The sequence below is a fragment of the Ictalurus punctatus genome, chromosome 16, assembly GCF_001660625.3.
Source record: "Ictalurus punctatus breed USDA103 chromosome 16, Coco_2.0, whole genome shotgun sequence".
Classification (NCBI taxonomy): Eukaryota; Metazoa; Chordata; class Actinopteri; order Siluriformes; family Ictaluridae; genus Ictalurus; species Ictalurus punctatus.
This window is the reverse complement of record NC_030431.2, coordinates 5,788,392-5,805,425: the sequence shown is the minus strand read 5'-3', so window position 1 is coordinate 5,805,425 and position 17,034 is coordinate 5,788,392. Positions and strand designations below refer to the sequence as shown.

The 17,034-nt window shown below is 40.3% G+C and overlaps 1 protein-coding gene across 8 annotated transcripts in view; it reads right to left on the bottom strand.

Moving 5' to 3' along the window:
• Positions 1-11,747, bottom strand: part of LOC108276928 (membrane-associated phosphatidylinositol transfer protein 2) — a 61,498-nt gene extending 49,751 nt beyond the window's left edge. For 5 of the 8 annotated variants that reach the window (XM_017489051.3, XM_017489060.3, XM_017489059.3 and 2 more), the window contains exon 1: positions 10,898-11,519. The gene's annotated coding sequence lies outside the window, so the exon portion shown is untranslated. Of the gene's footprint in view, positions 1-10,897; positions 11,520-11,581 lie in introns of those variants that run through there. The other 3 variants (XM_017489061.3, XM_047160921.2, XM_017489053.3) reach the window with 2 other exon arrangements.
• Positions 11,748-17,034: the final 5,287 nt, after the last annotated feature.

Here is a 17,034-nt window from a genome sequence, read left to right as displayed (position 1 = left end):
AGTCAGTCATAGCACCGGTTCTGACCACCATGTTTTTCCACTTTCAAGGCACTCTCGTACGCTGAGAAAAACACAACACTCATTTGGTCCTGCCTTCTGGCTGAAATAAGGAACCTCACAACAGAGCTGGCCTTATGCTGATTACTAAGTGGAACAGCTTTTATGTTGTGAGCATGCAAACACATCTGCCCCTTAACTGGGACAGACATCACTGAAATGAAAACAACAGTGTGTGTACGTGACTGAAATACTTACTACTCTTACTAATCAAGTGTTTAGTGTGAGGTGTGTAGTGTAGAGTGGTGTTTGGTGTGATGTGTGTAGTGTAGAGTGATGTGTGTAGTGTGATGTGTGTAGTGTAGAGTGATGTGTGTAGTGTGATGTGTGTAGTGTAGTGTGATGTGTGTAGTGTAGTGTGATGTGTGTAGTGTAGAGTGATGTGTTTAGTGTGATGTGTGTAGTGTAGAGTGATGTGTGTAGTGTGATGTGTGTAGTGTGATGTGATGTGTGTAGTGTGGTGTGTAGCGTAGAGTGATGTGTGTAGTGTGGTGTGTAGTGTAGTGTGATGTGTGTAGTGTAGTGTGATGTGTGTAGTGTGATGTGTGTAGTGATGTGTGTAGTGTGATGTGTGTAGTGTGATGTGTGTAGTGATGTGTGTAGTGTAGTGTGATGTGTGTAGTGTAGTGTGATGTGTGTAGTGTGATGTGTGTAGTGTAGAGTGATGTGTGTAGTGTGATGTGATGTGTGTAGTGTGGTGTGTAGCGTAGAGTGATGTGTGTAGTGTGGTGTGTAGTGTAGTGTGATGTGTGTAGTGTAGTGTGATGTGTGTAGTGTGGTGTGTAGTGTAGTGTGATGTGTGTAGTGTAGAGTGATGTGTGTAGTGTGATGTGTGTAGTGATGTGTGTAGTGTAGTGTGATGTGTGTAGTGTAGAGTGATGTGTGTAGTGTGATGTGTGTAGTGATGTGTGTAGTGTGATGTGTGTAGTGTGATGTGTGTAGTGATGTGTGTAGTGTAGTGTGATGTGTGTAGTGTAGTGTGATGTGTGTAGTGTGATGTGTGTAGTGTAGAGTGATGTGTGTAGTGTGATGTGTGTAGTGTAGTGTGATGTGTGTAGTGTAGTGTGATGTGTGTAGTGTAGTGTGATGTGTGTAGTGTAGTGTGATGTGTGTAGTGTAGAGTGATGTGTGTAGTGTGATGTGTGTAGTGATGTGTGTAGTGTGATGTGTGATGTGTGTAGTGATGTGTGTAGTGTAGTGTGATGTGTGTAGTGTGATGTGTGTAGTGTAGAGTGATGTGTGTAGTGTGATGTGTGTAGTGTAGTGTGATGTGTGTAGTGTAGAGTGATGTGTGTAGTGTAGAGTGATGTGTGTAGTGTGATGTGTGTAGTGTGGTGTGTAGTGTAGTGTGATGTGTGTAGTGTAGAGTGATGTGTGTAGTGTGATGTGTGTAGAGGTGTGTAGTGTAGTGTGATGTGTGTAGTGTAGAGTGATGTGTGTAGTGTGATGTGTGTAGTGATGTGTGTAGTGTAGAGTGATGTGTGTAGTGTAGAGTGATGTGTGTAGTGTGGTGTGTAGCGTAGAGTGATGTGTCTAGTGTGATGTGTGTAGTGTGGTGTGTAGTGTAGAGTGATGTGTGTAGTGTGATGTGTGTAGAGGTGTGTAGTGTAGTGTGATGTGTGTAGTGTAGAGTGATGTGTGTAGTGTAGAGTGATGTGTGTAGTGTAGAGTGATGTGTGTAGTGTGATGTGTGTAGTGTAGAGTGATGTGTGTAGTGTGGTGTGTAGCGTAGTGTGATGTGTGTAGTGTAGAGTGATGTGTGTAGTGTGATGTGTGTAGTGATGTGTGTAGTGTAGTGGGATGTGTGGAGTATGGTGTGTAGCGTTGAGTGATGTGTGTAGTGTGATGTGTGTAGTGTAGAGTGATGTGTGTAGTGTGATGTGTGTAGAGGTGTGTAGTGTAGAGTGATGTGTGTAGTGTAGTGTGATGTGTGTAGTGTAGAGTGATGTGTGTAGTGTGATGTGTGTAGTGATGTGTGTAGTGTAGTGGGATGTGTGGAGTATGGTGTGTAGCGTTGAGTGATGTGTGTAGTGTGATGTGTGTAGTGTAGAGTGATGTGTGTAGTGTGATGTGTGTAGCGTAGTGTGATGTGTGTAGTGTGATGTGATGTGTGTAGTGTAGAGTGATGTGTGTAGTGTGATGTGATGTGTGTAGTGTAGAGTGATGTGTGTAGTGTGATGTGTGTAGTGTGATGTGATGTGTGTAGTGTAGAGTGATGTGTGTAGTGTGATGTGTGTAGTGATGTGTAGTGATTCTAGTTATTGGTTGCCGTTTTCTTTATTTCTGTGGGACGGTTCAGGGAGACACTAGTGCATTTACAGTACCTTTTAATAGAACAACAACTCTGGTCATGTGACGAGCTCACCCGCGTTGTAAGGTAGCGTACGCTATGAGCACCTCTGTGACTGGATTTTCAAAGCCGTATTGAGAGAGCGAGTAGTACAATGTGAGCAGCATCCGTTGACAAGACTGCTCGGTGTACAGTGCAATGCCAACTTCGGAAAACTTGAATCAGATGTTGTGTAGCTACATCGTGAGCAATGTCACGATCCTACTGTGGGGTCTACTGCTGCCCATTTTGTATGAAAAACAGTGACTTTTCGATCATCATGGCAGTGCTGCTCAGTAGCCATGATGTAGACTACACATGAGTGAATGGGCTCACTGGATCATGTGAATATGAACTTTTTTGGACAAATCATTTTTTGACAATTTTTCCCCGTCATTTTCTTCCTGATTTGCTCTGAAGCCAGCCGACCAGGTCTTTTCAAACTGCTGCTCCTGCCGCATCACAGGGCAGTGTAACACACTCTGAGAAAAATGCTATTTCTCCTCATCCTCTTGTCCACAAACATGAGCTCACAGACACCGACGATTGCCTAGTATCGCTGTGATTGACAGGGGAGATAGAGTACATCACCTCTCTCACCCAGAGAGATCCCTTGAACCCCCCTTGGGATTCCAACTCACACTCTCTGACCAGTTCCATATTTTTTTCTGTACGCTTTTCATACAAGACTAGCGATGTTAGTACGCGACGTTATAATCGCCAGAGCGGTTCGACATGGACCGATGCGAAGACTCCTTCCGTAAATGTTACATAAACATCTGCTAACAGGGAACTTCACTGTAGCAACAATTATACACACTGGTATCAAACACGTTTTTTAATACATATATTATGAACCTTATATTATGCAGCACTGTCACTACAGAAACAAAGTATCAGAACTAGCATGTTAATATAAACCATTTCATAGAAATCGTTTATATTACGGCCAGAACTACTTTCCCAGCCGTGGCGTTAATTAATGGAGACCTTCTGATATGAGAAATCAACCACTCTGATGTAATAGACATTTAATATTGGAATCGATGGTACATAAATCATACACCCAGTATGAGTGCCAACATCACAAGATAATCAAAGTGTAAGTACAGTTTTCTGCTGTTGCATTATGCTGTGTCAGCTGTATTGAATTCGCTTGTCATACAGTGTAAGCACAGCTTAAAGATAAGATAAGATCAAATAAGCTTCGTCGATTCGGAAGGAAATATTAGACAGATGCATCATTTGGTCTTGAAAGTGAGATTCGCCTCCTGAGGAATTTGTTGGCAATTTGTCCAGACTCCTAAACCTCCACCATGCCACTGCACCGTAGCTCAGGAGTTTGGCTAGAAACGGTGAGACGTCAGAATTAATCAATGGCATGGGGAAGGGGGGGGGGGGGGGGGGGGGGGTGATGGGGGGACCACACACAGCCCAATACCATTAGTGTCTGGATTGGCTCCAAGTGCAAAGGCTGGAAAATATACAGTTGCTTCTCACAGCATTGATGACACAGTGCCTGGAGCCAGCTATGACATAGGACCCTCTCAGTGGGTCCCGAGCCATTTGTTACCAGGATTAACCATCTATTAAGACCAAATGCCCATTTCCTGATTGCGTTCATTAATAATGGCTCTCTGCATTGTGGACAATGACTTCGGCCCACGCACAGCTGCAAAGCAAAGTCCCAAAGTGCTGGTGTTACAAAAGCAATTCTTTCAAGGCTGAGAAAGTAGGACTACTGGGCTTTCAAAGAGAAGTGGGACATGTTTGATAATATTAACGTTTGCGCTATTTCGCCACAATTATGATCGGATTAGTTCACAATTGTGTAATTCAGGACCCTGAACATGATGGGAAGAAGCTGGCTGTAAAAAGGGTTCAAATTGGTCCAAAAGGCCGTGAGTAAGAATTGGGGAAAAAACAGTACATTTCCTCAGTTTCTTCTATTGTAGATGAATATGAAAAAATGATGGATATACATTTCTCACCATTTTTAAAAAAAAAATAATTGTGACAATATAAATTCCATTCACATCCCGTCTTGTATGTTGTCAACCTCAGCAAGACGTCCCTGATACTGATACTCTCCCAGGTGTTGTGCTATTATTATTGTAGGTGTCACAATTTAAAATATAAGATAATCTAGTCAAAAATATCACGGTTTCACAGAATCATGGCATTAATCAACTATTTTAAAAAATTAAATAAATAATTTTTAAAAATTAAATAAATAAAAAAACAACACACACACAAGCCAATGGTGAAATTGAAGAGGACGCTTTGTATATCTAAAACAAAAGGAAATAAAAATCCCCTAGTTGTTGTTCTTTCTGTAGGATAAGATTTCCGGACATGTCTGTTAGAACGTAGTAATTAGGATAGATTTTTGAGGGATAAGGCGATGTCTGTAGAAATCACAGAGAAGGGAGTGTTTTCACGATGTACCCATGGCTGTCACACTTAAAAAGTCCATCCACCTCATTTTAATACAATATGTGACCTTTGTTCTAAGCGATTGTTGGCTGTGCAAGGTGATACCCTTACTAGGAAATCAGTAACTTACATTAAAATATATATATATATATATATATATATATATATATATACACACACACACACACACACACACACACACACACACACTTTCTAGGTATTGACTGATACCCAAAACTAATCCAATACTGACAATTCACAGTAAAAAAATAAAAGCAGGCTCTCTAAATGCTTCTGCTGCCAAGTAATGCGAGACTGCAGAGGAACTTTGGCCGGCTGCTTCATGGTATCCAATGTTCACATGAAAAATGTGTACTGTCAGCACATATAGCACACATTTCTAGCACAAAAAAAATACAGTAGATCAGATTAAGAGGATCTCACAAATGCAGATCAATTCCAATGAATGTTTGAGTCTTTGATGGAGATACTTCCTAATCTTGTTTTAAGAATATACTTCGGCAAAATCTGTTCACATTTACACAATTAGTGATGAAGTTTAAAAAAAAAAAAAAAAAAAAAAAAAAAAAAAAAAAAAACACGACACTTCTGGATCGTACTACACACCAAATTAAATGCCTCCAAAATGCCTCTTCATCAAAATGAGATGATGCGAGTTCCTCTTTCTGCTTCTCTGGGGAAGGGAAACATGGAAATCAGCTGCCCTAAATCAAACCCAGTGTCAGTCAGAGCAGCTCAGACAACTTCCTCGCTGACTAACAAACTGAACGGTCCCGTTGCCAAAAGATTGATCGGATGGAAGGTATGATCTATGCCTTTGCACAAGAGTAACCACCTTCAACAACACTTAAGCGTCTACTTTCTGTAGTTAGTTCCCTGTAACATTCTGCCTGCCAGTCACGATTTAAAAATAGGCCATGCACTAAGGGTGGGGGGGGGGGGGGTTTGGGGGTGTGGCGTTGAAGTAATGCTGATGCGGTTCCTTTTCTGGAGGCCAAGAGGAAAATGGTGCTCAGTGGAAAGAATGGCATCCAGAAATAGCCACAGGAAAGCAGAGCAGTAACATCAAGAGGTCGAGGGTGATTGGTCACCGGCCGGACTCGCTCATCAACCGGCATCAACGTAATCCAACGCTTTCAGCAATCACAGACGTTACGCCTTCCTCCAGGAGGCAGAGCCTCGCCAAAGAGATCAGAGGTACTGTAACTCTCAGTAAATGTGAGACATACGACCCTTACATAAACTCATCTCACTTATTAATGGTCTTCCCTGCGGAAGATAGAGTGTCTGGAGGACGCATGGTTTGATTACTCCGTCAGTCCGCTCACAGCACAAGCACCTTACTCTACTCTGGTCATTGTCACTGCACTCCAAGTGATGGCGCGATCCAGTGAGTGAATCAACGTATTTACCACATTCAAATACTGTGAGCGCTTTGGAAATTTCCATTATGGAAGCACTGAGGTATATTATATATATATATTATATATATATATATATATATATATATATATATACACACACACACACATATATATACACACACAGCTCCAATACCAGCACATACTACATAATTATAGTGTATGTGCACTGCAAAAAAACAACAAGAGGTGCTACTAAAGCATCTTCCTACAATACAACCATGACCATAAAAATCACAAGGAGTCCACTGCTAGGAGCACACACAAAGCAGCAACCAACAATGCAGTCTGTGCAAGAAAATAAAACACCTACATATAAAGCTAGGACAGTGAAAATAACACCGTATCTTATTCGTGATGATCAGCCCCTATTGGTATTTAACAAAGGGATTCTGCTATATTTACATTATATATATATATATATATATATATATATATATATATATATATATATATATATATATATATATATATATATATATTTTTTTTTTTTTTTTACTTCACTTACAGCTTTAAAGAAATGCTTTTCCAAACGGAAACAAGCCCCCCCATTTCGATCCAAGATAACTAGTATATCTAGCTAACACACTTCATTTAGCTATACTGGAAAAGAACAAGCATAGTAGCCTAAGCGCATGAACACGTGTACGCTTTATAGCTACTATTTTAAACTGAGGAAGCATAAACAAAGCTAAATAAAAACGTTCCATGATCGCGCGAAAAGGAAAAAACTCGTACTGGTCCCAAGACATCTCAGAAACCATGGTGTGAAGACTGCTTAGTACTGCCACTTGACCATGTTTCATTTTTGACACTGAACATGGAACAATTACTCTTCACACACTTGTGAGGGAAATTACTCATTTTTACTTTGTAATAAGTTTGTTCTTGTTCTGTTTCATTCTCATGTGAGGATAACACCTAAGAAGGCCATGTCATGTCACTGAGATCAGTACAGAATGTTTATCTGCTTACAGAGACACAAACATGTTCTTCTGTTCAAGGTTCATCTGCACATCTTCTAAGACTCTAAGACAAAGCCTGTTTGAACTGCCTCAAACCACTTCTTATCGGTACACAGAAGTGTGTCATGCTCTGTGTTTCATATATATATATATATATATATGGTAGTGGTTCAGCAGTAAGCGCTTCAGAAAACTCTCATTATTCTATCCTGTATTAACCATCTTTCTGTAATAAACCTTTTTACCTTCAGAGGACGAGTCTGCGAGTGTTGTCTAATTTCCACGACACACTGCACTGGGTTATCAAGAGGTCACGGTGCTGTTCCTAGCACAAATACCATGCATACCATACACTCATCGTTCATTCAAAATGAAAAAGCAAAAAAAAAAAAAAAAAAAAAAAAAAAAACACATTTCTGCTTTTCCATCAAAGCTTGTTCATACACGCTTTCTATGACCATCAACCCCTGGCTCACCCGGCAAACCAAGTAGCCTGTATAGAAAGCGCTGTTTACTATGCAGCTATAAATAATGCAGCAAAGGCGTGAAGCCGATGGACTCCGGGTCATATCGGTATGCTGGTCAGAGTCTGACCGAGGCCTCCCTTTGTGCTCTCCTCCTGTTATTTGCAGGCTTTCCTGAGTTTGGGCGTGGGACTGAAAGGCAATCAATTGCGTGACTCATTCTCCTAACGATGGCTTCATCAAGGACAAACCTAATCATCTCGGTTTTATAACTGGAGCCAGGGAAGCTTTTCTTTTTTTGTTCATAATATTTGAGAAGAATGTCATCTCATTTAGTCTCAGTCCATAAAATGCAGGGTGTGGCGTAGCGGAGGGAGGGTTATGTACGGGAAGAAGCGCTCAAGCACTCTGAAAGGTGGAGCATGCATAAATATTAACAAGATAATGACGATTGTAACTCCTCACCTCGAGTGCGAAGCATACCAGAGCGACGTGACGCAGAGTGAGGTTGCATGCCCGAAAAATCCTTACATCAGGAAACTGCTCACGTTACAAGACATCACTACAGGCTGAGTCAGCGTGGGTGGATCTCGCCGTGTGTAGACACCATTTACAAGAATTTGCATTCATTATGGAACATTGCTGTATTTCAAAACCGGTGATTTTAATGCGTTTGGATTAAATTATACAATAAAATATTATAAAACAATAGCAGGGCATGAGACGTCTGTTCCTGGAGATCCCAGTGGGCACGTTCACAACTCGGCACAGTGTTTCATAATGAAATGGGACTTGAGCTTAAAACACAGTGAACTGTACGTATAGGCTGTTTGTTTCAAAAACATTAAATGAATTTAGTGCAGTTAGAGATCCCAGATCATATTTCTTTGCTTGATCCCAGTCTCCAAAACACCGTACCTGGCTATTCTCTGGATGCAAACACCACACTAAACCATATTTATTTATTTTTAATATTATGCAGTTCGGGACGTTCTTAAAAATCTCCAAATATGGAAGCGAGCAAAAACAAGCAAGTCCCGAAAGACCGGCCTGAGAAACAGTGATCTACAGATAGAAATTACTAAAAACAAAACAAAACAAAAAAAAAATCATCGCATACCAGCTGCCTGCGTGCATCCATTTGTACATTTTGAGCGATTCACTGGAAGTGGATTAAGCTTCATGAAGGAGACAGAAAGGAACAGATTGAAGTCTTCTGTGTCCAACAGCCTCTGATGTCCTGTTATCTTTGACACCTAGAATTAAGACTCGCCGCATGCCAGGGCTATGAGTCACCCGAACATTGAACGATGACCCAGACACAAAATCCTGCACTTCATCCACCCACACACCACCTGAGATAAAACCGCAAAAAGCTTGTCTGATTCAATCAATTAACAAGGAAGGTGTTCACTATGTAGGCAAATGCTGGATGGGGAGTAATGTAGGAGAACGTGTGGGCGTTGCTCTCAGAAAAACCTCGGTTCTTGGCCATCGATTCCAAAAAATGGCTTTAAAAACTTTGCCTTGATACTCTGGTCCATGTTGACTGGTGACTTGACTGCATCACGTACATCATGCTCCAGATTCACATCAGCTACACATTCCTGCTGTGAGTCTCCCACTCCAGTACATCCCAAAGGTGTTTTAAGATTCAGATCTGGTGAACAGAGAGGTCACTGAAGCGCACTGAACTGAGTGTCATGTTCAAAGAGACTAGTTTGATGGCTTGTGCTTCATGACATTGCATTAGCATGCTTAGAAAAAAGAAGCAGCCATTATTACACAGGTAAACTGTAGCCGTAAAGGGATGAACACGGTCAGTAACAAGACTCAAGACAGGCTGTGGCATTCAAATGATGCTCGATTGGTATCCAATACTCGAAGGGTCCAATGTGTGCCAAGAAAACATCTGTATTAAAAAGGTCCATAGTATTAATGTGTGCCAAGAGAACATTCACAGCAGAAACTCACATTCATCAGACCAGGTGATTATTTTCCAATCTTCAACTGTCCAGGTGAGGTGAGCTTCAGATTCCTGTTCTCGGCTGACAGGAGTGGAAGCTGATATGGTCTTGTAGCCCTTCTATATGTTGTAGTCCATCCGACCTCGACGTCCAATGTGCTGTGCACTCCAAGATGCTTTTCTTCTCACCACGGTTGCAAAGAGTGGTCATTTGCATTATTATATTTATTTGTTTGGAGATATTATTATTTGAGTATTTGACTTCCTGTCAGATCAAACCAGTCTGGTTATTCTCGTCTGACCTCTCTCGTCAATCGAGGCATTTCCACAAGCAGAAACAGACGTTCTACACCATTCTGTGTAATACGCAAATACTGAAATACTCAAAAACCATGGTGAATTGAGATCTATGTGTACAGGTGTTCCTAATAAAGTGGTCAATGAGTGTATATTATTTTATTTAAGGAAATATTTAAAAATTTTACTATATCCACCAACGTGCATGCATGCATACACATATATATATATATATATATATATATATATATATATATATATATATATATACACACACACACATAATTGGATAATATATATATATACACACACACACACACACACATATATATATATGCACACAAAGATATATCTGTGTGAGTGTTTTATATATGTATATAGTGTGTGTGCACATATATATACATATGCACACACATAAATGCACAGATATATCTGTGTATATATATACACACATATACACATCGGTGTGCATATATGTGTGTATATATAAAATGTGTGTGCATATATATATATATATACAAAGATATATCCGTGTGAGTGTTATATATATATATATATATATATATATATATATATATATATATATATATATATATGTGTGTGTGTGTGTGTGTGTGTGTGTGTGTGTGTGCGCACACACAAGCCCCGCCCCTTCTATCTATCTAAGTAAGCAGGTTAACCTTATGTAGGTTAACCACGACATGTTTTATATAAGCAAATATAAAGGTACCGTGTTTTGTCGCTCACGCACACTGCAATTGGTTTTAATCCGAATTTAATGAAAAGAATAGCGAGGCACTGAAGCAGGTGACTGTTTTTAATAACGTTAGACACATTAGTAGGTGCAGCCACGTTAGCTGTGGGGCTAAAGCTAGTCTGTTTTTCTTCCTACATTTACACACAAACCCAGCAGCTCGGCTGTGCAAAACACACACACTTACCTGTAATCAGAGCTGGACTTGGAGCTTGAAGAGCTTCTCGAGTAAGTTATTTGTGAGGCATGGCCATTTGTTTGGCAAATTCCCCAGCTAGCTAACCCATGCACATCCTGTGTGTGTGCGTGCGTGTATTTCGCAGCTCGACGCTGTCAGTGTGTGCAATGGTATGTCGTGCTGTTAGCTAGCAGTGTACGTTAGCCGACTTCAAAAGGTAGCTAAGCACGCGCGCGACGCCTGAGTTAACCGCCTTCCAGAGGGAAGGTTTCTCGGTTATCTTATCGCTGTAGTGTTCATCCAGGCGACGTCTAAAGCTTTCGGCTGTTTATCGTGCTCCAGCTTTTCCAGATGTGCAGCGATGTGTCTCTCTGAGCCCGAGTTCAATCAAAAACACAAACCGTGAGCTTCTACCGATTTACAGTCCGAATTCTGCCTCAGCTTCCCACCTCCTTTCCTCCTCTTATTTATCATCCGCAAAGAAACACAAAGCATCATCATCTCTGCAGTGATGATTAAGTTCTTCTATCAGACACATTCACTCCTCCTCACCCCATTGCTTTCTTTTTTTTCATATTTTTTTTTAAATTCCTCTGTTTTAGAGTTGGCGCACCGACTAGCGGCCACAATGCGCCATGACACACAGGAACATACACAGGTCAGCCATATACACAGCCATAACATTAAAACTACCTCCTTGTGCTCCGACTCGTCGAGGTATGGACTCCACAAGACCTCTGAAGGTGTGCTGTGGTATCTGGCACCAAGAGATTAGCAGCAGATCCTTTCAGTCCTGTAAGTCGAGATGGGGTCTCTATGGATCGGACTTGTTTGTCCAACACATCCCACAGATACTCGACTGAATTTGGAATTTGGAAGCTGAGTCAACACATTGAATTCCGTGTCATGTTCCTCAAAACATTCCTGTACAATTTGCAGTATGTCAGGGTGCATTATCCTGCTGAAAGAAGCCACTGACATTAGGGAAATACCGTCGCTATGAAGGAGTGTACATTGTCTGCAAAAGTGTTTAGGTAGGTGGTACGTGTCAAAGTAACATCCACATGAATGCCAGGACCAAAGGTTTCCCAGCAGAACATCACCCAGAGCATCACACTGCCTTTGCCGGCTTGTCTTCTTTGCATAGTGCATCCTTGTGCCATTGCTTCATGGTCCAGTTCTGATGCTCATGTAGGTGCTTTTAGCGGTGGAGTCAGCAGGGGTCAGCATGGGTACTCTGACCGGTCTGTAGTACAAACTCCTTTCTATCATAGCCAACATGAACTTTGTCACCAGTTTGTACTACAGTAGCTCTTCTGTAGGATCGGACCAGACAGGCTATTCTTCACTGCCCACGCGCATTAATGAGCCTTGGGTGCCCATGACCCTGTCACTGGTTCACCGGTTGTCCTTCTTTGCATCACTTTTTGTGGTACTAATCACTGCATACCAAAAACACCCCACAAGACCTGCTGTTTTGGAGACGCTCTGACCCAGTCGTCTAACCATCACAATCTGGCCCCTGTCAAAGTGGCTCAGATCCTTACACTTGTCCATTTTTACTGCTTCCAACACGTCAACTTCTAGAACTGACTGTTCACTTGCTGCCCAACATATCTCACCTATTGACTGGTGGCAATGAAACGAGATAATCAATGTTATTCACTTCACCTGTCCGTGGTTTTAATATTATGGATGATCGATGTATATAGGCATATAATAATAATAATATAATATATACATAGGCAGGAAATAAAAGCAATCACAAAAGGATATAAAGAAAGTGAAGTAAACATAAATTGGCAACACTGACCAAGTATTTCTGCACTTTTGACAGAAAACTCCTGCTAAAAAGCTCTAGTTTTCTAAGTGAACTACGCAGGAGGAGCTTTAATAAGATCCTTGAAATATTTAGGCCAAAGACCATTTAATGCTTTGTAGGTCAATAAAAGTATTTAAAAATCCTATTACTAGGAGCCCTACAAAATCACTTCAGCAGTGTAATGACAAGAACAGAGCATTTACGTTTATTAATATGGGAAAAGCTTTGCATGTTAGAACTGAATACAATCCAATAACAGAGCCGAGTAGTTGAGCTTTAAGGACATCTCTCCAGGGCTGCAGCAGTGGCTCTCTGGATTTCAACTCCCATTTTTCTAACACAAAACCGTTAACAACTGAATTTCTGCAACAGTTGGTTTTGCATTTTGAAGTATTTTTATTGAGGTGCTTGGTGCAAGAGTAAATAGTGAACCAGAGATCTACAGGGAATGACAGAGCTTAGTTCATGAGAATTAAACTGAATTATTTTAAATTCTTTCAATTTTCCATGCACTACAAAGGCATTCTGTTCAAAGTGGCAAAAACATCTCGAAGTGACAAAGTTCCTGCCTCGTAAAAGAGTGCATAAACAGTCCGTGTGGTTTGGAAAGAGGTAATAAAAGTAATTGGTGGAATGTCTAAAAGAGAAGTGGAAGAACGGGTATAGAAACTGCAAGTGTGGGAGCGCTGGTCGATCCTTCATGAAATTACACAGAAAGGTAACTAAACTCTACGAGATGTATTATAAAATATTCACATATGGCACAGGAAAAGGGGAAGCAAAATGGCTCAACAAAATACCAGCAAAATTATAAAAACCTGCTGGATAAAAAGTAATAAATAAACAAAATTCAAGTACAACTGGAATTAAAAAAAAGAATTTAAAAATAAACAGAGTGAAATGAAGTGTGAAATTAATTCAGAAATTAAAAAAACACTGTAAATGTCCTGTTCTGCTGATTTTTTTTTTTTTTGCCGTTCATTGTTTCTGCAGCAAAATGAAAAAGTCAACCTGAATGAGTCGAGCACACAACATACTTTCATGACATAAAAAAAGTAAATTTTTCCTTTTTTTTTTTTTTTTTACAAATCTGTGTATTAAAATATACTTTAAAAATGAGTTTCTGTACTGCATATTAAAACATATCATATAAACATAAAAAATAATCTCCTACCATAGCAAAAGTAGAAATATTGAACATTGTATTATGTACAGTGGAAGAGTCCTGTGTCCCGGTCGGAGACCTTGTACAATCCTTAGAAGAGGTAAGCGGCTGCTCGCTATATGTTGGCAGAGGAGCGGAGAACGTGGAATCGTTTCAGAGTCATACGGATGGATCCCAGATCACGGTTCACTTGTTCCAAGCGGTTCTCTAATGACGCCTAAAGACCACGAAACATTTTAATAAACATGGCCACAAAGGTAATATCTCATAAATAATACAAACAGCAAAGTGAACAGCTGAGTGCAGAAGTTTGCATCCCTCAATGGTGACGCATTTATTCTGCAGAGCTGGAAAATTCATGATTCTGATTTGGTCAGAAGGTGCTGATTAATTTTCTATATCAGCAGCTCTGACAGTACTGTAGTTCCCCACTACAGTACTGTATTAAAACGGTCTGTATTAATGTGCTCATTCTAATGGTAGCATTTCTGCAGTAACAACTCGTTAACAATGACCGTATAATTGTTGGCATGAGGACACTTTCTTTAAAGAGATGTTTATTTCTTCATTCTTCTTCCTCCAGACGTACTGCTGATCCATCGTGCAGAAAAGTTCCAAGTTTTGTTTCATCGCTCCACAGGAAAGAATCCTAAAACTACTGTGGTTTATTTATATGACCTTGAGCCGAGTTTTCTTGTGCTTTTGGGTCAGTAGTGGTGTACGTCTTGGAGTTCTGGCATGGTAACCTTCTGCGTTTAGTACGTGCCTTACTGTGCTCACTGAAACCTCAGAGCCTGTTGCTACCAAGTCTTGCTGCAAGTCTTCTGCAGTCACTTGAGGGTTTTTCACAACATCATCTCGGAAATCTGCTTGCAGCTGTTGATAGCTTCCTTTTTCTGCCCTGTTCAGGTATTTCATATATTTTCTCCCCTTAGCCAGTTCAGGTATTTCATGTGTTCCAGCTCAAGCACACCTGGTGCAACTAATGAAGCCCTTGATTAGTTGCCTCAGATGTGCTTGAGACAACACCTGTTATTATATTTGTGCTGTGGTGAGGGATTCTATTCAGGGGGTTGAATAATTTTGAGACTGGAGAAATCATTAGAAGTTTCCTTTTCAGTTGAATTTGGGGAAACCACTTGAAGCATTCGTTGTGTTGAACTTTTTCAATTGCTTTTGTTTGATTTGTTCATTGCAAACAGCTGAAAGTCTGTAGATTTTGACAATGAATCTGATTTGCAATGGGCACACCTTGTGATGTTTTATTCCTTACATATTTATAGAATGCGCAGAGTGGGTGAGGAAAACTTTTTACACTATTCATATCGAAACAAATTCTATTTGTAACTTATTTGTTCTCATCATGTTCCTACGTCCTGTTCAGTTTTTAGTACTCGTCTGTATGTGTACCTGATCCAGCCTGGTCTGCAAGGTGACCCTGGCTCCAGCCCCAGGAATGCGACTGAGCGCTGCCTCGATCTGTGGGAAAGAACTGAAATAAATATTTTGACATTGAGGCATCAGAAAGTGAACAAAGTGGCCGGTGATGGGTGACAGCTGGAACAACATAGCTTTGAATTAGCACTTCTCAGCTTTAATAGGCAGGAGGGAAAGACTCTGGGCTAAAATTAGAGATTATAAATTAGAACGGAACTGGCAGGTTACGTAGGGGAAATGTACAGAGATGATGTGCTGAGATGGACTGGAGCCATGGCGCTGAAGACAGAACCAGTGGATGAGACGTGCTGATGTGCTTTTGGGCCATGTGTTCAGTCTCAGTATGAGCCTAACCAGTCACAGGGAGCCGTAACACTTTGCCACTCACCAGATTGTTGGGGAAGTATAACAGAACAGAAACAATGACTTCACGAACAGCAAACTTCTCTAAATATTAGCGGACGGAAACGAAGCTCTGTCAAACTTATTTTAATGCTATCGGGATCTATGTTATTTTTCCCAGTACACGGTGACGGCCGATCAGAATATGGAACGGCAAAAATGTTGTATTTTATGCCTATTCTGAGCACGGGTTCTCGAAATAGGCAAAAAACTATTACACGTGAACACCCCCACTGAAAAACACCCTTTGTAATTTTCTTTTCTCCCCTTCTCTTCTACTTCTAGTTTCTGCTCCAAACGCATTTTGAAAAATCAACGATCGAGAAAGGAATCTACCTCTCCTTCATGTTGATAGCATTTTTATTTATTGTGCTTTCTCAATCACTGAAATTGATTAGCGGTCTTTCACCAAGTGTAATCACTTGACATGACGGTCACTGATGGGCTGTGTGAATGTACAGTCTGGGCTAGAAAATAAAAAATAAAAAAATCAGCCCCATAATCTCCTTCACAGCATTCTGTACATGTTTTACTTACGACCATTGGTAGTGCTCTTCTTCTTGGTTCCCCAAAAGTAAAAAAGTAAAAAAATAAAAATAAAAAAAAAACTATCCACTTTAAGCCATTAACAGCAGATAAGATGATGTAGATGTCCAAAACTGAGCCTTTATATTGCTACTGTTTTTTTATTTGAAAGAGAGGCCCATTTATACCAGGTGGCTGTGCTGGTACGTCATGTTGATTAAAACTTAATAAACGGCAATGGCCATGGTGTTGTTATGAATTAGGTGCCATGTGCTATGTTAGCTGCTGTGTCCATCCGTAAAATCCATAGACAGCTTTCAAAACATTACTACTCATTCATACACATCCCAGCTCTCTCTGTATATACACACACAAATACACATATACACTACCGGGTAAAAGTTTGGAGACACTCGACTGAAATGTTTCTCATGATCTTAAAAACCTTTTGATCTGAAGGTATACGATCAAATGTTTGAAATCCGTGTCATGGACAAAAATATAATCGTGCCAACATATTCATTTCTTTCATTAGAAAACTAACATTTTATTTGCAAAAAAAAAAAAAAAAAAAGATAGATTTTTTTTTAAATGGATGACTCGGAGCTAAATATTCAGAAAAGCATCCGATAAGTGCCCAGCGTAGGTGGGAACTCCTTTAATAGTGTTTAAAAAGCAATTCAGGGAAATTCCTCAAGAAATCGGCTGAGAAAATGCTAAGAATACATTTCTGGAAATTCTAGGCAAAAAAGGGCGTCTACACTGAAGATGCTAAAATATTTAATTATTTATTTT